Consider the following 21,916-nt stretch of genomic DNA (forward strand, 5'->3'; position numbering starts at 1 on the left):
ATTACTTGTCGAATCCATTTAGTAATGGTAGATTTCCATGCTGCCTGCCCTCTCCTAGGACCCTCTGGCAATATGAACAAAACATCAGTTTTGCGAACCTGAGCAGTCGCTTCCACATAGGCTTTGACTGCCCTCACTACATCCAAAGAATGTAGTGACTTCTCTTCCATAGAGCAGGGATTTGGAAAAAAGGAAGGCAGAACAATATCTTGGTTTAGATGAAAACCTGAGACCACCTTCGGTAGAAAACTAGGATGAGGGCGTAACACCACTCTATCCTTGTGCATTATCAGATACGGTTCTTTACAAGAGAGGGCCGCTAATTCTGACACTCTTCTGGCAGAAGAAATGGCCACCAGAAAATTGAATTTCCTTGTCAACAGAACTAAGGGAATTTGCTGTATTGGTCCAAAAGGCTGCTTCTGTAAAGCTGAGAGAACCAAATTCAAATCCCAGGGGTTCAGAGGGGGCCTAACTGGAGAATTAAGGCACGTTACCCCTTGTATAAAGCATTGGAACAAAGAATGCGAAGCAAGTGGACGTTGAAACAGAACCGATAAGGCCGAGACTTGGCCCTTGATGGTACTCAAGGCCAGCTTCATCTCTAATCCATTTTGCAGAAATTTGAGGATTCTGCTTATGACATATTTCCTGGGTGCCAACCCCTGGATTCACACCAAGAGACATGCTTTCCAGACTCTCTGATAAATCATTCTGGAAGCTGGCTTTCTTGCATTAATCAAGGTAAATATCACAGGGCCGAAAGCCCAAGATTCTTCAGAATGTGGGTTTCAATAGCCAAACCATTAAATTCAGCATTTGTAAGGTAGGATGGAATACCGGTCCCTGGGATAGTAGGTCTGGATGGGACGGTAAGGTCCAAGGAGAGCCTACCGCAATCTTCACTATTTCTGCATACCAAGCTCTTCTGGGCCACGCTGGGGCCATCAGAAGCACCGACTTCTTTTCCTGCCTGATCCTGCAAAGAAGTCTTGGCAGTAGCAGAATAGAAGGGAATGCATAAATCAGAGAGAACTGATGCCATGGAGTTACCAACACATCTGTCCCACATGCAAGAGGATCCCTCATTCTTGAGACAAAGTTGTCGACCTTGTTGGTGAACCTGGACGCAAAGAGATCTACATCTGGAACCTTACATCTCTGGCATATGGCCAAGAAGATGTCAGAGTGAAGAGACCATTCCCCTGGGACTAACTGCTGGCGGCTCAAGTAGTCCGCCTGCCACTTCTCTACCCCCGGAATGAAGACTGCCGATATGCATGGCACATGTCTTTCTGTCCAGATTAAGATCTGGTTTACTTCTCCCTGAGCTGCACGACTCTTGGTGCCCCCTTGGTGATTGATATAAGCCACTGCTGTGGCATTGTCGGACTGGATACTGACAGGGCAACCCTGCAGCCTGAGTGTCCAGGCTTTTAGGGCTAGATACGCCGCACGGATCTCCAGAATGTTGATGGGTAAGGCCCTCTCAGTCTTGGACCATCTCCCTTGGACAGTCGACTGTTCCAGGACTGCCCCCCCCCCCCCCCCCCAACCCCAAAGACTGGTATCTGTTGTTACCACTGTCAAGGTAACTGGTAAAAAGGATTTTCCTTTCCGCAGAATTTCGGGTATCAACCACCAGCTGAGGCTCCAATGCCTTGTAGGGGACAGAAAATCTGAACCTTCTTGTTTCAGGCCGATAGGATACTGTTAGCCTTGAATGAGACTGAGCGTAGGGAACTGCTTCGAATGAAGCCACCATCTTCCCCAACAACTTCATACAAAGACAATTAGAAGGACCCTTCTTTGCCCTGACTACTTGAATCAGTTCTCTTAGCACTGATCTTTGCTTGGGGTAGGAATACCCTCTGCTGGGCTGTATCTATGACCAGACCCAAATACACTAGTCTTCTTACTAGTTTTAAAGAAGGTTGAGAGCCCAGCCTAGGCATTCCAGGTAGTTGATTGTGGTGACCAAATCTTGGTCCAGGCGGGCTACCGACCGGTCTATCAAGAGCAAGTCGTCTAGGTATGCTATTATTGTTATACCTTGGGCCCTTAATCTGGCCAGAAGAGGGGTCAAGATCTTTGTAAACACCCGAGGTGCAGTAGCTAGCCCAAAAGGCAGAGCTACAAACTGAAAGTGGCATTTTTCTTTTTCGAAACGCAGGAACTTTTGATGAGCAGGGAAAATAGGTACACACAGGTACACATCCTTCATGTCCATTGACGCCAGAAGTTCTCCTCCTTGTAGGCTGGAGACTACCGATCAGATTGATTCCATGCGAAAGGACTGTATCTTTAGAAATCGGTTTAGATCTTTGAGATCTAGAAAGGGGTCTGACATCTCCTTTTGGCTTTAGTATCTTGAAAAGGTTTGAATAAAACCCCATTCCCTGCTCTTGCATGGGAGCTACCATGATAACTTTTTGCGACAATAGTCGCTCCAACGCTAGAAGGAGAGACTTCTTTTTCTCTGGGTCTCTGGGTACATTTGATCTCAGGAAACGAGGAGAAGGGAATTCTCGGAATTCTAGTTTGGAACCTATAGTTATTGTGGAAACCACCCATTTGTCCCGAAATTCCTCCTGCCAGAGCCCTGAGAAGTAGTCTTCCCCCCACTCGAGTGAGTGGGGGCCAGGGGCGGACTGACCAGTCGGTCACTCGGGCGCCGCCCGTGGGCCCGAGGTCATTAGGGGCCCGGTCTCGGCCACATGAGAGGCCACTTGAAGCGGCTGTGCCCGTATCACATGCCGCGATCATGCCGATTACAATACGGCGCGCTGCTCCCCGCCGGCCCCTCCTTCCCTCCGTCCGTCCCAGGTGATGTCACAACGCATACAGTACAAGCACCTGGGACGGACGGGAGGGAAGGAGGGGCCGGCGGGGAGCAGCGCGGAGCTAGCTGTATTGTAATCAGCATGAGATACGGGCACAGCAGAAGAGTGCAGGGGCCGGCGGGGAGCTGCGCCGTTAAAAGTATTATCGGCATCCGCCGGTAAGTGAAGCCTGGGCCTGCCACAAGTGATGGGGGTGGCGGTACAGATGCATGGGGCCCCGGATCCCCCCAACCCAGTGTCCCCCCTGTGTGTGTGTCCCCCCGTGTGTGTCCCCCCCCTGTGTGTCCCCCCGTGTGTGTGTCCTCCCCGTGTGTGTGTCCTCCCCTGTGTGTGTGTGTGTGTCCTCCCCTGTGTGTGTGTGTCCTCCCCTGTGTGTGTGTGTGTGTCCTCCCCTGTGTGTGTGTGTCCTCCCCTGTGTGTGTGTGTGTCCTCCCCTGTGTGTGTCCCCCTGTGCCCTCCCGTGTGTGTGTGTCCCCGTATGTGTGTGAGTGTCCCCGTATGTGTGTGAGTGTCCCCGTATGTGTGTGTGTGAGTGTCCCCGTATGTGTGTGTGTGTGTGTGTGTCCCCGTATGTGTGTGTGTGTGTGTGTGAGTGTCCTCGTGTGTGTGTGTGTGTGTGTGTGTGTGTGTGTGAGTGTCCCCGTATGTGTGTGTGTGTGTGAGTGTTCCCGTATGTATGTGAGTGTCCCCGTATGTGTGTGAGTGTGTGTGTGTGTCCCTGTGTGGTGTGTGTGTGTGTGTGTGAGAGAGTGTATCCCCCTGTGTGTTTTTGTGTGTGTGAGTGTATCCCCCTGTGTGTGTGTGTGTGTGTGTGTGTGAGTGTCCCCGTATGTGTGTGTGTGTGAGTGTCCCCGTATGTGTGTGTGTGTGAGTGTCCCCGTATGTGTGTGTGTGTGTGAGTGTCCCCGTATGTGTGTGTGTGTGAGTGTTCCCGTATGTGTGTGTGTGTGAGTATTCCCGTATGTGTGTGTGTGTGAGTGTTCCCGTATGTGTGTGTGTGTGTGAGTGTCTCCGTATGTGTGTGAGTGTTCCCGTATGTGTGTGAGTGTCCCCGTATGTGTGTGAGTGTCCCCGTATGTGTGTGTGAGTGTCCCCGTATGTGTGTGTGTGAGTGTTCCCGTATGTGTGTGTGTGTGAGTGTTCCCGTATGTGTGTGTGTGTGTGAGTGTTCCCGTATGTGTGTGTGTGTGAGTGTCCCCGTATGTGTGTGAGTGTTCCCGTATGTGTGTGAGTGTCCCCGTATGTGTGTGAGTGTGTGTGTGTGTGTCCCTGTGTGGTGTGTGTGTGTGTATGTGTGTGTGTATGTGTGTGAGAGAGTGTATCCCCCTGTGTGTTTTTATGTGTGTGAGTGTATCCCCCTGTGTGTGTGTGTGTATCCCCCTGTGTGTGTGTGTATCCCCCTGTGTGTGTGTGTGAGTGTATCCCCCTGTGTGTGTGTGTGTGTGTGTGTGTGTGTGTGTGTGTGTGTGTGAGAGTGTATCCCCCTGTGTGTGTGAGTGTGTGTGTGTCCCTGTGTGTGTGTTGAGAGAGTGTGTCCTCCTGTGTGTGGTGTGAGTGTCCCCCCCTGTGTGAGTGCCCCCCCCCCCTGTGTGTGTGTGTGAGAGTGTATCCCCCTGTGTGTGTGTATCCCCCTGTGTGTGTGTATCCCCCTGTGTGTGTGTGTGTGAGAGTGTGTCCCCCTGTGTGTGTGTGTGAGAGTGTATCCCCCTGTGTGTGTGTGTGTGTGAGAGTGTGTCCCACTGTGTGTGTGTGTGAGAGTGTGTCCCCCTGTGTGTGTGTGTGTGTGTGTGTGTGTGTGTGTGTGTGAGAGTGTGTCCCCCTGTGTGTGTGTGTGTGTGTGTGTGTGTGTGAGAGTGTGTCCCCCTGTGTGTGTGTGTGTGTGTGTGTGTGTGTGTGTGTGTGTGTGTGTGAGAGTGTGTCCTCCCCCCCTGTGTGAGTGTGCGTGTCCCCGTGTGTGTGTGCGTGAGTGTATCCACTTGTGTGTGTCCCCCCCCCGTATGTGTGGTGTGTGAGTGTCCCCGTGTGTGTGTCTCCCTGTGTGAGAGTGTGTCCCCCTGTGTGTGGTGTGTGAGTGTCCACCTGTGTGTGTGTGTGTGTGTGTGTGTGTGTGTGTGTCTCCCTGTGTTTGTGTGAGTGTGTGTGCTTGTGCGTTCTCCCTCCAGTTTCCCCCTGTGTGCTCCCCCCCCTTGTCTCCCTGACAAGGTGTGGCGCCCAAGGGGGCCCCATGAGCTTCTATTGCCTGGGGGCCCCATTAGTTGTCAGTCCGCCCCTGGTGGGGGCGCCCCTTCATAAGGAGGTCTTAGCGTTTTGACTAGAAGACCTTCTCCCCCAGGACTTCTTTTGTCCCTGGGGTTGAATCTGAGTTTTAACCTTTGAGCCTGATGGAGGAGGCCGTCATGACTGCCTGGAGGCTGATGACCCTGGCACTGGAGAAAGCGCCCGTTTAAAGAAGGGACGTTTACTCCTTTTCTTGACTGGTAAAAGGGTGCTTTTCCCACTAGAGATCCTTTGGATATAATTGTTCAAATCCTCTCCAAACAGTTTTGCACCACGAAAGGGAAATCCCACCAGGAGTTTCTTACTTCAGCCATAAGATTCTACGCATGTGTACCAATCCAAGCTTAAGGTGAGAGGTCTGAAGGATAGAATCTCTGATAGCATCAACAGCAAAACACAAAGCCACTGGTAGGTTAGCTAACCCCCGGGCTTGCTGTTCAGGTAAAGCTTTAAGCACCTGTTTAACATGGTCTCTCAAATATTGACAGGCTTCAATTGCTGCCACTGCAGGTTGAGCTTCTGAACCTGCCAAGGAGAAAACATTTTTTAATAGGAATGCCATTTTCTTATCAGTTGGATCCCTAAGCATGTGAGCGTTGTCAACAGGACAAGTCAGGCTTTTGTTTACGGAGGAAATGGTGGCGTCAACTGCCGGTATACCCCACATCTTAGTAAATTTTTCCTCAATAGGATAAAGTGTAGAAAACTTTTTAGGAGGAACAAAATGTTTATCTGAGTGATCCCACTCAGAATAGATAAGCTTTTCCAGCAAACCATGAACAGGAAAGGCATGTGCAGTTTGAGGAGGTTTCAGTGAACCCAGAGAAGAAGTGGGTTCTTTAACTGACTCAGGGACGGGGAACTTAAACGTGGAACGGACCAATCCAGCAAGAATTTGCACCAACATCTTCTCATCCTGAGAAGCTGAAGAGGGCCCTTCTTCACTAGATTCCTCAGAAGTGGAATCATCAGTCTCCTCCCGATCCTCTGAGGAGGATTCCTCTCCTTTATCCCAGAGTTCCTCACTCTGAGGGTCCTGGGTGACAGAGGTGGGCCTAGTGCATTTTCTTCCACTGAGTGAAGATGCGATTAAGGCCACTAATCTTTCCTCTAAACGTTTATGGTTGAGGAAAAAAACTCCTGTGTAATGTACACAGGGGCTGAAGTGCCAGAAGCAGCTGCAGGCCCTGACCCCGACGGTTCTCCCTGGCCAGCCTCCCCGGGTTCTGCAGGGGGGGAAGGTGCTGCAGAGGGGGGTCCTCAGAGCCTGAAGGGGACTCCTTAGAGCCCCTATTCTTCAGGGTACTTGTACCTCTTCTACCCATAGTGCAAAGCAACAAAAGTTAGAGGTGCCACAAAAAAATGCACTGACTGCTGAGCACTGTAGTTCAGCAACTGCCGCTGCTACTAAGACTCAGTCTGGTGCCCAAGTAAATGCTGCCGGGAAATGCCTGTGTCTTCCACACTCACATGCGCCTGTCAGCTCTGTGTCCCACCATAGGCTGTGTGCATCTGAAAAAGAGTGCACTTTAAAGCCTGTGTAGCCTAGTGCTCTGCCCCCCCCTCCTCCGACCACTTCCTCCCCCCTCGCTTTTTAAAAAACGAGCGTTTCCCGCGCGAGCAGAGGCTCTAACCTTGCTGGTAAGCATGGAGGGGAGGCTGGGGCAGAGGAGAGGGAAGGGCCAGTGGATGGGGAGCCGCTGTAATGGCGGCGGCGAACGATGGTGGACGGTGGCGGGTGGTGTGGTATGTTACCGCTCTCTGCCCAGTCCTGTCTCAGTCCCCTAATCCTTGGAGGGAGAATCCCAGAAGGAAAAAAATACCCTTACCTTCATCCTTCCTGGAGCATGGCTGGAGGAGCATAGAGCATGGACACCTTCAGAGACTGGAGCCCTCTTGAATAGGGGGATCCGCAGTTCTGGGCCTGTAAAGCACCCTGCCAGGAATATGGCTGAAAAAAACAAATACTGTGTCCCAGGGTCCAGCTCTCTGAAAAGAGACGCATTACAAGTAAAACCTTGTTTCTTCGGACATGTGGCCCGGGTACCATCCAATTCAGCCTGGAAAAGACACTTTGAATGGATCCGGTTGCATAGCTGGCCCCAGTAAGGATATTCCAGCGGAGCTCAGCACAGCCCCTCTTTACTTGTGACCAAAACCTAAGACACTGGCAAAAAAACTGGGGTACCTCCAGTAGGGGTAGGGGTTTTATGGGGGATTGAACTTCCTGTCTAGGGTGTGCTAGTGTCCAATCACCTAGTGATACCCTATAACCCATCAGTAATTACTGAGTCTTTGTGTCCCTTGATGTATGAGAAAGAAAGGTTGGCAGCACTTGAGGAAGAATACTTAGAGTCAGGTACCCCGAGAGCATACTCTAACTTTTAGGCAGCGTTGAGGGATGTTCTCCTGTTACGAAGCCACCAAAACTAAATTACTACATCAGTCCCAAAGAATCTTTGAACATGGGGAAAAGACTGGTAGTATGCTGGCATGGCTGGCAAGGGAAAGCTCCTCCCCGGCGACTATCTCAACCATATGTGATTCGGATGGGGTGACTCCCTCTTCCATTAATGACAGATTTGCGTTGTTCTATCGAGACCTATATGGTTCTCGAATGGAGTGCATGGACGAAGAGCTGATGACATACCTTGATGGGGTGAAGCTCTCTTACCTGACATTCACATTTAGCCCGTGTACACATGGTCGGAGATTCCGACGGAATGTTTCCGATCGGAGCGTTTTGTCGGATATTCCGACTGTGTGTGGTCTGCATCGGACTGTTTCCATCGGAATATCCGACGGACCAACTTTTCCAACTTGCCGGTAAAATTTTCCGACAAAATGCTCCGATCGGACATACTCCGATCATGTGTAGCCTACTCCGACGGACAAGGTGCCACGCATGCTCACAATCAAATTCCGACACGGAAGCGCTCGCTCAGGTAAAACTGCTCGTAATCGATATAGCACATTTGTCACACTGCAATGTTAAAAATTCTTTCATGAAGCGCATTCTCTTGTTTTTTTACAATGCTGCAAGAAGGAACTCTTTTGATTCTCATAGTCACACACACTTCTCCCGAACGTATTTCCTGAGCCTTTTTTACTAATTTCAGCAATACAATTTTTGAAATCGTCACATCTACCCAATTTTTTTTTTATTGTTTTTTTGGGTGAATTTTGTGTTTGTTTTTTTCATAAACATCTCCTTTTTTGACAGTTTGCTCAGCTTTCCATTTTTTGGGGTGTGTTTTGTGTGTAAACTTACCACAACAACATTATTATCTTTTTGATATTTTCTTTTTTAATCTACAGGAGGTTGTTTAGTGTTGGTACCCCTTGTTATTCATTTCACTTTGTATTTTTGAAATGTACCTGTCTGCTCACAAATAAACTGGCCTTTTTGAAGTAAAACACATACGCAAGTATTTCTTCAAACAAAAAAAACCTTTATTTAGGTCTCAAACAACTAAAAAGAGGAAGGCAGCGCTGGATAAACTTGTCAATTTGGCGAAGCCTTTGGCACCCAGGGCAGACATGAACTTATTAGAAAAATAATAATTGGTGGCCTGAGGAATACATATCTCAGGGAGAGCAGTCTGGTCCAGAAGTCCTAGAGATCAGGAAAAGCAGATGCCATTTATGTCCCCAGGATGTGGTTCTTCAAGAGGCTGCATCTTCTGTCAGACCAGACTGAACCCAGGCCATCACTCTCTCGTCTTCCTTAGGCACTTCCCGCCAGGCATCCTTCCAGGCTGTGGCTGGGCTCCTGTAGTTGTGGCAGGAGGAGGAGAAGGATGGCGTTGGTCGACCTCCAGGCTGCCACTTCCCACAGCCTCCCCCCGGTTGAGGTCTTCCTGTGTATGAAAATGGGACATAGTTTTAGTTTTTTGCTCATCAATCACAATTTTTAGCTCATGACTGTTGCAAATTGAATGTTCCCAAATAGAACAGACTATCATTCTGAGCCCAGCATTTTTCATTCTTGTCCCAATCATTTTTGGCCACTACTGTCTATTGATATGTAAACCACTTTGTTAAATCACAACTTACTGATTAATAAGAACATCTAGTTAACCTCCTCCCACCCGCCCTATAGCCGAATGACGGCCTTAAAGCGGGTGGGTTCCCTCGCCTGGCAGTCCCTGGATGGCCTGGTGTTTACTTCCGCAATGCGCGCCGCCGGGGGCGCGCATCGCGGAAGTATTGTATTCGCCGTGTCTCCCGGAGACAGGCAAATACAGATCGCCGTGAATGGCCAATCAAAGCGGCCGTTCACAGCGCGATCGCAGCTGCCAATGGGAGATGATCTCATATGTAAACATATGAGATCATCTCCCATTGCAGTGTCTCTCCCTCCTCACACAGAGACAGCGTGTGAGGAGGGAGAGCGATCTGTGTGTCAGCCCCAGTGCCAGTGTCAGCCCCAGTGCCAGTGTCAGCCCCAGTGCCAGTGCCATCTGTCAGCCCAGTGCCATCTGTCAGCCCCAGTGCCAGTGCCATCTGTCAGCCCAGTGCCATCTGTCAGCCCAGTGCCATCTGCCAGTAGTGCCAGTGCCGCCAGTGCCACCTGCCAGCGCCAGTGCCTGCCGTCAGCCCCAGTGCCGCCAGCGCCAGTGCCGCCAGCGCCAGTGCCACCTGCCAGCGCCAGTGCCACCTGCCAGCGCCACCTGCCAGCGCCAGTGCCACCCGTCAGCCCCAGTGCCGCCTGTCAGCCCCAGTGCCGTCCGTCAGCCCCAGTGCCATCAGTGCGGTCAGCCCCAGTGCCGCCAGTGCCGTCAGCCCCAGTGCCACCTGCCAGTGCCGCCAGTGCCAGTGCCACCTGCCAGTGCCACCTGCCAGCGCCAGTGCCACCTGCCAGCGCCAGTGCCATCCGTCAGCCCCAGTGCCAGTGCCGCCAGTGCCACCTGCCAGTGCCACCTGCCACCACCAGTGCCGCCAGTGCCAGTGCCGCCAGTGCCACTTGCTAGTGCCACCTGCCACCTGCCAGTGCCACCTGCCAGCGCCAGTGCCACCTGCCAGCGCCAGTGCCATCCGTCAGCCCCAGTGCCGCCAGCCCCAGTGCCGCCAGCCCCAGTGCCGCCAGTGCCACCTGCCAGTGCCACCTGCCAGCGTCAGTGCCACCTGCCAGCGCCAGTGCCACCTGCCAGTGCCATCCGTCAGCCCCAGTGCCATCCGTCAGTCCCAGTGCCGTCAGCCCCAGTGCCGCCAGTGCCACCTGCCAGTGCCACCTGCCAGCGCCACCTGCCAGCGCCAGTGCCATCTGTCAGCCGCAGTGCCATCTGCCAGCCCCATTTGCCAGAGCAATTAGCCAGAGCAAATAGCCAGCACCATCTGCCAGTGCCAGCCCCAGTGCCAGCCCCAGCCCCATCTGCCAGCGACATCTGCCAGCCCCATCTGCCAGCCCCATCTGTCAGCCCCATCTGCCAGCCCCATCTGTCAGCCCCATCTGTCAACCCCATCTGCCTCCAGTGCCATCTGCCTCCAGTGCCATCTGCCTCCAGTGCCATCTGTCAGTGCCACGTGTCGTCAGTGCCACGTGGGGTCACTTTGTGGGCATTTCCATTGTCCTGGTGCTCCAGGGCCTTCAAAACTGTAATAGGTGGTTGAGAAATAAGATGTGTAATTTATGCTCCTAGAACGCCTGATGGTGCTATTTCAATATTGGGCCTCTGTATGTGGTCAGGCTGTGTAAAAGTCTCACACATTTGGTATCGTAATACTCAGAAGGAGTAGCAGAACGTATTTTGGGGTGTCATTTGTGGTATACACATGCCATGTGAGAGAAATAACCTATTACATTGAAAATTTTGTGAGAAAAAAAAAAAATCTTCATTTTGCAAAGAATTGTGGGAAAAAGATGACAACATCAAAAACCTCACCATGCATCTTAGTAAATACCTTGGAATGTCTACTTTCAAAAAAGGGGTCATTTGGGGGGTATTTGTACTTTCCTGACTTGTTCGGGTCGCAAGAAATGAGATAGGCCACCAGTACATCAGGTGTGATCAATTTTGTGCGATTCGCACCGCAGCTTGTAGACTCTCTAACTTTCACAAAGACCAAATAATATCCACTAATTTGGGTTATTTTTACCAAAGATATGTAGCTTTGTTGCCCACCCCTCAGTTTGTTTCTTGGATAAATCACATGGTCTTTGACCATGCCCTGCACTGTATGATTAGGATTTCGATGTACAGTATCTCACAGAAGTGAGTACAGCCCTCACATTTTTTTAAATATTTTATTTTCCCTTATGTGACAACACTTAAGTAATGACACTTTGCTACAATATAAAGTGAGTGTACAGCTTGTATAAGTGTTTGCTGTCCACTCAAAATATAATATGTATAAATTGTGGCCAAAATTTATGAAAAAAAAATTATAATTTGCAAAATTTTATCACAGAAACAAAGAAATATGCGTTTTTTTTTCAAAATTTTCGGTCTTTTTTCGTTTATAGCGCAAAAAATAAAAATCCCAGAGGTGATCAAATACCACCAAAAGAAATCTCTATTTGTGGGAAAAAAAGGACACAAAATTCATTTGAGTACAGTGTTGCATGACTGAGTAATTGTCATTCAAAGTGTGAGAGCACCAAAAGCTGAAAATTGGTCTGGTCAGGAAGGGTGTTTAAGTGCCCAGTAAGCAAGTGGTTAACATTAGGCTTGTGAAGCTAGTTCGTAACGAATCGAAATTCGGCCGAATGCATCCGAATGTCCGAATAAAAAAATAACGAATAACAACGAATACGAAAGAAATATAACAAATGAATTTGAATGAATTCGATAATTCTTTAAAGATCTAATGAAACAAAAGGTCAGCTCAAAGTAAATCTTATAGTCCAATCAGCTAATTCATTTTGTGCCGGAGGATGGATTACTGGCAAAGTGCATTCCTGAGAACTGAGTTAGAAGGGTATTGTATTGTATTTGAGCCGAGGAGAAGAGACGTCATTGTGTGTATTAAAAGATTCAATAAACAAACGACTTTCCAAACTACGAATCATTATCACGAATGTCTATACATACATAAATAGCGAATTTCAACGAATACGAATGAATGAATTCGACACTCTACGCATAATAACGAATTTTCAGCTCCTCACTCTGTTCACAGATCGTACGGACGACACACGTGTGTTGCTTTTTATATACAGTGCGCATGCGTGAAACTCCGCCCGCCCCTGACGTTCTTTCTAGACTATTCCCCGCCCCTTCTCTTTTGGCGCAGTGGGGAGAGCACATGGCGGAGACAATGCAGGTGCGCAATCAGAGTTCCACTAACGAGGAGGAGGGTGAGGAAAGCCCGGAGCCTGAAACGTCCCGATCCAGGAAGACAAGATTTAAGGCCTCAAATATGTCTTTTGTAGAGATGTTGGAGATGGTGGACATATTGAACAGGACCGACTATGATGGGAAGTATGGACCTTACCCAAACCCAAATATCAGAAAGGCCAAGATCATGACTAAAGTTGTGAAGAGTCTTCAGAAGAATTTTGGGGTACGCCGATCCAAGGATCAACTGAGAAAACGCTGGCCAGACCTGAAACTGAGGGAGCACGAACAGTACAGAAGGATCAAGTGTCTTCTTCAAAAAAGTAAGTAGTTGTCGTGTGTTCATATGATTATTCTTGGTTGCATACTGCTCCATGTGCTTTGATTCCATGTTGTGCAGTTTAACCACTTAAGGACCGCCGCATGGCACCGACAGGCACAAGCACGTACATGTACGTGCTCGCCTTCCAGCGGGTGGGGGGTCCGATCGGACCCCCTCCCGCTGGATGCGGTGGTCCGTTTCGCTGCAGGAGCGATCCAGGATGAGGGGGATGGCCGTTGGTTTCTGGCCATCCCCTCTCGATCTCTCCTGGCGAATGAGAAGCTTCCCCCGCTGTGTATAGTAAACACAGGCAGGGAGGAAGTGATGTCATTCTCCTCGGGGTGGTCTTTTTGACCTGACTGCGAGGAGATGAGAGAAAGTAAGTGTGCACCAACACTACACTGACATGTAGATACACATAGGCACACAAACCCCCCCGAGCACTAGGTACCCCGATATACTACCCAATAATGGTTTTAACCCCCTGATTGCCCCTAGTTAACCCTTTCACCCCCTTTTGCCAGTGTCACTAAGCAATCGTTTTTCTGATTGCTGCATTAGTGTCACTGGTGCCGCTAGGTAGCTAGTTATTTTTTTAGGTTCCCCGTCAGGTTTTTATATAGCTCCAGGGACCCCCATATACTACCTAATAAAGATTTTAACCCCCTGATTGCCCCTAGTTAACCCTTTCACCAGTGATCACCGTATAAGTGTTATGGGTGACTCTGGTTAGTTAGTTTGCTTTTTATAGCATCAGGGCACCCACCATTTATTACCCAATAAAGGTTTGACCCCCTGATCACCCGGTGGGTGATATCAATTAGGTTTTAGGGTCAGGGTCAGCATCGCCCCAGGCAGTGCTAGGTTAGTGCCAGTACCGCTAACACCCGCGAGCAAAGCATACACCTCCCGTAGTGGTATAGAATCTGAACAGATCAATATCTGATCTGATCAGATCTATACTAGCATCCCTAGCAGTTTAGAGTTCCAAAAAAATGCATTGTTAGCGGGATCAGCCCAGATACCTGCTAGCACCTGTGTTTTTCCCCTGCGCCCAGCTCACCCAAGTGCAGTATCGATCGATCACTGTCACTTACAAAACACTAAACACATAACTGCAGCATTTGCAGAGTCAGGCCTGATCCCTGCGATCACTAACAGTTTTTTTTGGTAGCGTTTTATATTTAAATCCTGAAGGCAGTGCTTGGTTTTCGGGGTCCCGTACGTGGCTAGGCTTCCAAAAAGTCCCCCATAAGTGGTATCCCCGTACTTGGGAGAAGCAGCAGAATTTATTTTGGGGTGTAATTTCACTTATGCCCATAGCATGTGTGAGCAATATATCATTTAGTGACAACTTTGTGCAAAAAAAAAAAAATTAATATTCCTGCAACTTGTGGCAAAATATAAAATATTTCATTGACTCAACATGCCCCTCAGCAATTTCCTTGGGGTGTCTACTTTCCAAAATGGGGTCATTTTTGGGGGGTTTGTGTTATTTTGGCATTTTATGGCCTTCAAAACTGTGATAGGTAGTGAGGAGTGAAATCAAAAATTTGCACCCTTAGAAATCCTGAAGGCAGTGATTGGTTTTCGGGGTGCCGTACGTGGCTAGATTACCAAAAAGTCCCACATATGTGGTATCCCCGAACTCAGGAGAAGCAGCAGAATATATTTTGGGGTGCAATTCCACATATAACTATGGCATGTGTGAGCAATATATCATTTAGTGACAACTTTTTGTAAACTTTTTTTTTTTGTCATTATTCACTTGGGACAAAAAAAAAATATTCAATGGGCTCAACATGCCCCTCAGCAATTTCCTTGGGGTGTCTACTTTCCAAAATGGGGTCATTTGGGGGGGGTTTGTACTGCCCTGCCATTTTAGCACCTCAAGAAATGAGATAGACAGTCATAAATGAAAAGCTGTGTAAATTTCAGAAAATGTACTCTAGTTTGTAGACGCTATAACTTTTGCGCAAACCAATAAATATACGCTTATTGACATTTTTTTTTACTAAAGACATTTTGCGGAATAAATTTTGCCCTAAATGTATGACTAAAATTGAGTGTATTCGATTTTTCTTATAACAAAAATTAGAAAATCTTTTTTTCTCGAAATTTTCGGTCTTTTTCCATTTATATCGCAAAAAGTAAAAATCGCAGAGGCAATCAAATACCATCAAAAGAAAGCTCTATTTGTGGGAAGAAAAGGATTAAAATTTCGTTTGGATACAACATTGCATGACCGCGCAATTACCAGTTAAAGCAGTGCAGTGCGAAATTGTAAAAAGACCTCTGGTCCTTAGGCTGACAATTGGTCCGGGGCTGAAGTGGTTAAAATGGCCACTTTCAAGTTCATGGTTTTATTCGTTCGTAAGAAACATCGTTCTGCAGGTAAGTATTCCAGCTTAACAAAGTGTCCACAATAATGTTCTCACCTTTGAACTCGGCCAAAAAACACAATTGCACAACACTTCCAAGCAATGTTTCATATTCCTATTTCTGCCCTCTGTGTGCTAATTATTCCTTTTTTACATTCTCATAGGGGAGAGAAGACTCGGGAAGTCTGAGGACACCAGGGACACCACCCTTCCAAAAGAAGGCAAAATTCCAAAACCAAAAGCAGAGGAGCAGGAGGAGGAGGAAGGAGAGATCATTGAAGTTGGACAAATTGTCACCACAACAGGTGAGTGTCGGAGAGCACAGCTTCCGGTAAGCTCATCAATGTATGTTGTCATATTTATAATACATGGTGTGTTTTTTTGCTTTGTTTTGTAGGTGATGTGGAAGAAGAATCACATTTTACCAGTGAAAGTGCCCAGATACTGATTGGGGAGATAATGGGGTGCAATTGGGATTTAGAAAATATACAGCAAAACATCAATGATGTTAAAAATAAAATGAAGAACATCATTGATGTTTTGGGGAGAGTGTGAAACAACACAAACTAGCTTGTGGTTTATTTTTTTGCTTTTAAACAAAAACTTTTGTCTTTTATAAAAATCTAAATTTGGAAGGGTGTCAACATGCGCTATCTCCCATCATGGGGGATAAATGTACGTGTTTTGTGGAAAATGGCTGAGATGAAGGGGTTGCAGCCCCAAAACATGTACATTGATCCCCCATGATGGGAGATAGCACATGTTGACACACTGTGTGCATCTTCCAAAGTTGGATTTTCCAGGTGTTGGAATTGAACATTATACATCTAAAGTTTCTACATATCTGTTGGTACAACCAAGTCACCAAACACAATCTGCATAGCAGAATGAGTTCTATTCAGCCCACCTGGTGTGCACGGAGCTTCAAAGAGATTTAGAACAATGACGGCGTCGGTCTGTCTGTAAGGACAAAAAGGGACCTAATGATCAGCTGGGCGTCCGAGATCAAATCACAAGATGTGAACCCAGTCGGAGCAGTTGCAATTCATGGGCAAACACTGCCCCCCAGAGGTCAATTATGGCAGGACTGTCAGAGATATTTAGCCTGGGGGAGGAGACGCCGCAGAGACGCTGATTGGTCCACAGGCAAAGGGGGTGGGCAATGGGGTGTGGTGTGGCTGAGGTGTGTTTATCAAAAGGGATTTATTAAAGAGAGCTCTCTCTCTTTCCATCATGAGGCTCAGCCGCGAAGATCTGCTAAGTATCGCTTGTATTGTATTCTGATTGTATGCTATGCACTCTTGTAACTTCTATTGATACCTTATGCAAGTTTTCTTATTTCCTTGGGAAATAAATGAGATTTGATTGATCCTAGACCGTGTATTTGGTTTCATAGCTAATTGTTATAGTATTGTGATATTAACGATAGCATGTGCTCAGAGTATAGATAGACTAACTAATCTATAGGGACTAGACAAAGTAATACATAACTGATGATAATAATAGGTTGTATTGATCAGTTACTTCATTTGGCACCCCAGAAAGGCGTGTAAAAGGTATTTTTACACAGAATTCACAAAAATCTAATGTTTTGTTTCTGAGTCCCTGTAAGCACAGATCCTCAGACACCCAGAACTGGAAATCATCTCTAGTGGGGACAAGATTGGCGCTGGCTCGCGAATTCTGAAAGCATGCTTGGATGAGCATGAAAATTCTGTGAGATATTTCACCGGTGAAACGGACGCGTAGAACCTGGTGAGAACTATGGCTGATATATGTATGTACTTTAATGTTGTATTGTGCTGCTGTACCAGAGGGCAAATTGGCGCACTGGCGAGATAGGGACTGATCACCCTGGTTATGTGATATAACCGCAGATTGACAGGATAACCATACAATTTTGGAAATCTGTCCCAATAGGAATTCCCTGTGGCCTGCAATTGGATAGGAGAGCATTGATTAAGAGTGTGTTCTCCTGAAGAAATTTCATGGTTAAACGGATTTGTATTTGTTTTTTTCCTTTTGCGTTTTTTTTTGTGTGTTTGGTGTGGGACTACAGGTGAAAGCTAGCTTCTAAACAGCTTCATCTGTGTCTTTGTGTGTGCTTGGTATCTGTCCATCTAGTGTAATGCTAATGCAAAGTGTTGGTTAGAGATTGACAGGAATTACCATACATCTTTGAGGAAAAAGGAAAAAAAGTGGGGGAAATATAGGTTTATATTTCTACCCACATGAGAGTGAAATAGCTCTGGTAAGATGATCTGCAACCTAAGGCATTGATTAAGAGTGTGCCTTGTGTCTTGTGTGCTGTAGAACCACAAGTCACTGTAGATTTAAACGGTTTGTATCTGTTTTTTGTTTTTTTGTTTTGTTTGTTGGTGGGACTATAGGTGAAAGCTAGCTTTTAAACAGCTGTATCTGTGTCTTTGTGGGGGTTATTTATCTGTTCGTCTGTGTCTATTGTCTAAGCAACTGGTTGAGCAACTTTAGTGTGGGTGGGCTAATTAGCATATCAATGAAAGCCATTGAAGGTTTCATTAGCAAGCATGGTGGTATTATATATCAATCTACACAACACAAGAGTAGTGATGGACGAACTTCCGATGGGACATTTTCGCGAACGCGGCCGATAGTTCGCAAACCGTAACGTTCGTGGCGGGCCCCATTGACTTCAATGGGAGGCGAACTTTGCAAACCTACAGGTCAAATTTGCAGCCACAAAATAATTACTAGCTGTGCACACATAGTCCCACCACATGGCCAATGACATAACACATGTATGAGGGGAATCTGGGATCGACAACTACAAGCATTATTTTTTTATATGTGAAATTGTGACAATTCAGGACTGTGGAGTGCATGAAGGCAATGGAGGAGAGGGAAGGTCAGGGTAGGCAAAGAAGAGGGTGCAGGAGATGATCACCATAGAGAGCACTGACATCAGCAGCGTGACATACAGCAATGACACCTGCACCGTGATAGAGTGATCTGACACCAGCACCGTGATAGAGAGCACTAGAGGTCGACCGATATACTGGCCAGCCGATATATCGGCCGATATTTGGCATTTTTTAATTAATCGGCATCGGCCGATTGTGCTGATAAAAAAGCTGATTACATGTTCAGCGCGACTTGCAAAAGACTTCTGTAATAGAAGTCAATGTAAGTTGCCTGAAGACATCAGTGAAGGACTTTCCTCCTCTCTGGGCAGGCTGCCAAGAAAAGATCAAATGTTTCTTCTTCAATGGGCTGAACTCCATGTGTAGAAGTTCTCAGTTTAACCATTTAAAGACTAAATCTTTTCTGACACTTGTTGCTTAGGTAAATCCAGTATTTTCTGCTAGAAAATCACTCAGAAGCCCCAAAAATTATATATATTTTTTTAGCAGAGACCCTAGGGAATAAAATAGCGGTTGTTGCAATATTTTATGTGACGCGGTATTTGCGCAGAGGTCTTTCAAACGCAAGTTAGCCCTTTTTTTTTCATCCAAAAGTTTTGAGTACCTGTTTTTGTGTATAAATAGTTTTTTTTTTTAATCTAAATTATACATACAAGTGAACTGATTGGAGGTTTGTTTTGTTTAATAAATGTGTAAGAAATTTTCTTCATCACTTATTAAGGCTGCTTTCACACTGGATCGGGCAGGAGTTGACTGTAAAACGCTGCAAGTTTTAGCAGCGATTTACCGTCATTTTAGCCCCGCTATTCGGCTGCTAGCGGGGCAGTGAAGCACTGCTGCAAAATCGCATTGCATGTGCTTCAGCAGTGTTGACCATTCATTTAAATGGGCAGGAGTGGTGGAGGAGCGGTTTACACTGCTCCAAAGATGCTGCTTGCAGGATTTTTTTTTTTTAACGTCCTGCCAGCGCATCTCCTCATTGTGAAAGCACTTGGGCTTTCACACAGACTGCAGGGGAGCCGTTTTGAAGGCAATTTACAGGCGCTATTTTTAGCCCAAAATCGCCTGAAAAACGCCCTAGTGTGAAAGGTGTCCTACTTAGGTTTTATGAGATGAAGGGGGAAAAAAAAGGAAAAAATAAATAAAAAATTGGCCTAACATATCGGCCCAAAAAAACGGCATCATATATCGGCCATCGGCCGCCACGATTTCTAAATATCGGCATCGGCCAGAGAAAAACCCATATCGGTCGACCTCTAGAGAGCACTGACATTAGCAGCGTGACATACAGCAATGACACCTGCACCGTGATAGAGTGATCTGACACCAGCACCGTGACATAACACATGTATGAGGTGAATCTGGGATTGACAACTACAAGCATTCTTTTTTTATATGTGAAATTCTGACAATTCAGGACTCATGAGACAATGGAGGCGAGGGAAGGTCAGGGTAGGCAAAGAAGAGGGTGCAGGAGATGATCACCAGCACCAGCACCGTGATATACAGCACTGACACCTGCACCGTAAGCAGCCCCAGGAGGAGGTCAGCATAGCACAGGGATGGTGGGAGCCCCTCATAATGAGCATAGCACAGGGATGGTGGGAGCCCCTCATAATATGCACAGCAGAGGGTGCAGAAGAGTAAGGCTGAGTGAGCCACTCAACCAATTCTGGTGCTTCCTTTGACGTAATCGCACGCACCTTCTGCAATTTCCCACTTTGACTCAAGCCTGTTGCTCCTGCCCTACCCCTACCACCCCAGCGGAAGGGCCTGCCTCTTCCTCTGCCTGTCATTTTTTAAATGCCCCTGTGACAAAACTCTCTACAGAAGTGCAGTATGTATGTGGAAGAAGGTATATAACACCCCGCTTCAATCTATTGTTTTTGGGGGCCACTGGTCTATCACACCAGTTACAATACTTTTTTTTTGGATTGCGTTTGTCACTCTTTGTAGTATCGCTGCAGAACCGCTCAGCAGTCACAATGCTGGACAGTGGAAACGCACTATACTATGCTTTCTATATGTGCAAGTATTTTATACGTGTATTACACAACTATATACTATATACTGCACACCAAATAGTACACCTATACCAGTCCTTAAGGACCTTTGTGGAACTAGTAGGTTGTGATTAGCAGACTGTACCTCACTCAACCATATATACTGTAGTACACTATACCTTACCATTACCAGTCCTTAGAAGGACCTTTGTGGAACTAGTAGGTTGTGATTAGCAGACTGTACCTCAGTCCCTATACTCATAAAGGACTGCTGCAGAATAGGGCAGCAGTCAGCAGTAGTGCACCTCAACCCTATATATTGTGGACCTATACCAGTCCTTAAGGATTAGCAGACTGTACCTCACTCAACCCTATATACTGTAGTACACTATACCTTACCAGTCCTTAGAAGGACCTTTGTGCAACTAGTAGGTTGTGATTAGCAGACTGTACCTCAGTCCCTATACTCATAAAGGACTGCTGCAGAATAGGGCAGCAATCAGCAGTAGTGCACCTCAACCCAATATAATGTGGACCTATACCAGTCCTTAAGGATTAGCAGACTGTACCTCACTCAACCCTATATACTGTAGTACACTATACCTTACCAGTCCTTATAAGGACCTTTGTGGAACTAGTAGGTTGTGATTAGCAGACTGTACCTCAGTCCCTATACTCATAAAGGACTGCTGCAGAATAGGGCAGCAGTCAGCAGTAGTGCACCTCAACCCTATATATTGTGGACCTATACCAGTCCTTAAGGATTAGCAGACTGTACCTCACTCAACCCTATATACTCTATTACGCTATACCTTACCAGTCCTTAGAAGGACCTTTGTGCAACTAGTAGGTTGTGATTAGCAGACTGTACCTCAGTCCCTATACTGATAAAGGACTACTGCAGCAGAAGGGCAGCAGTCAAGTATAATATTCTTTCTATATTTGGAAGAAAGAATATTATACGTGTACAAGCCTATTACCATACCAGTCCTGAAAAGAACCTTTGTGGACCTAATAGTAACAGCTACTGATTAAACTGACTGTCCCTTACTGCCACACACAGCTTCCTGCCTGTCCCTATTTAAACTGACAAAACACAGGCTGCTGCAACAATAACTTGAATAGCACTCAAAACTATATCCTGTACTACTTTACCATACCAGCCCTGAAAAGGACTTTTGTGGACCTAATAGTAACAGCTAATGATTAAACTGACTGTCCCTGCTGCACACAGCGTCCTGTCCCTCTCTCAGCACTGACAAAAGACAGGCTGCTGCAACAATGACTTGAATAGCAGTGCCTCAAACCTATATCCTGAACTACACCTATACCATACCAGTCCTTAAAAGAAGTTTTGTGGACCTAATAGCTAGCGATTTGGGTCACTGCAGTCTCTCCCTGCTCCATACAGCAACCTTTCCCTATAGTGACATACGAAAGAATGTAAAATGGCCGCCGGATCGGGTCTATTTATAAGTTAGGGGGAATGTCCAAGTGTCCATGTGCTGTAATGTCTCAATTGGCTGTCCTGTACCACATGATGGATGTGTCATCATAGGTCAAAGTTCTTTTACACAGTAAACACGTAAGTCCGCCGGGCAAACAGCGGCAATAGTCCGCCGATCGGGCGGACCGCGAACAGCCGAAATTCGCCGTGAACCGACCGCCGGGCGAACCGTTCGGCCATCCCTACACAAGAGAGTCATTTAACACACCAATTTGGTGAACTTTTGAGACAGTGTAATACACATAACAATCTCATAAGTAATAAGTCAAAAAAAGGCAGGAAACAGAGAATGGCCAATGCCTTATGCATGTTAATGAGAATGAAAGAAATTGCGGAAAAAAAAGAATTAGAATGGTTTGCTGAAAGAGAACAAGTAATGGAGCAGGTAAGAGATATATTGGTG

At 46.9% G+C, this 21,916-nt stretch overlaps 1 long non-coding RNA gene across 1 annotated transcript in view; it reads right to left on the minus strand.

Moving 5' to 3' along the window:
• Positions 1-8,551: 8,551 nt before the first annotated feature.
• The window catches only part of LOC143925477 (uncharacterized), a 34,939-nt gene continuing 21,574 nt past the window's right edge, over positions 8,552-21,916 (minus strand). The window contains exon 2 of the long non-coding RNA XR_013261996.1: positions 8,552-8,980. This is a non-coding gene — a long non-coding RNA (uncharacterized LOC143925477). The remainder of the gene's footprint in view (positions 8,981-21,916) is intronic.

This window comes from Lithobates pipiens, unplaced genomic scaffold (genome assembly GCF_037356315.1).
Source record: "Lithobates pipiens isolate NorthernLeopardFrog02 unplaced genomic scaffold, aLitPip1_a1.2 Scaffold_22, whole genome shotgun sequence".
Lineage (NCBI taxonomy): Eukaryota > Metazoa > Chordata > Amphibia > Anura > Ranidae > Lithobates > Lithobates pipiens.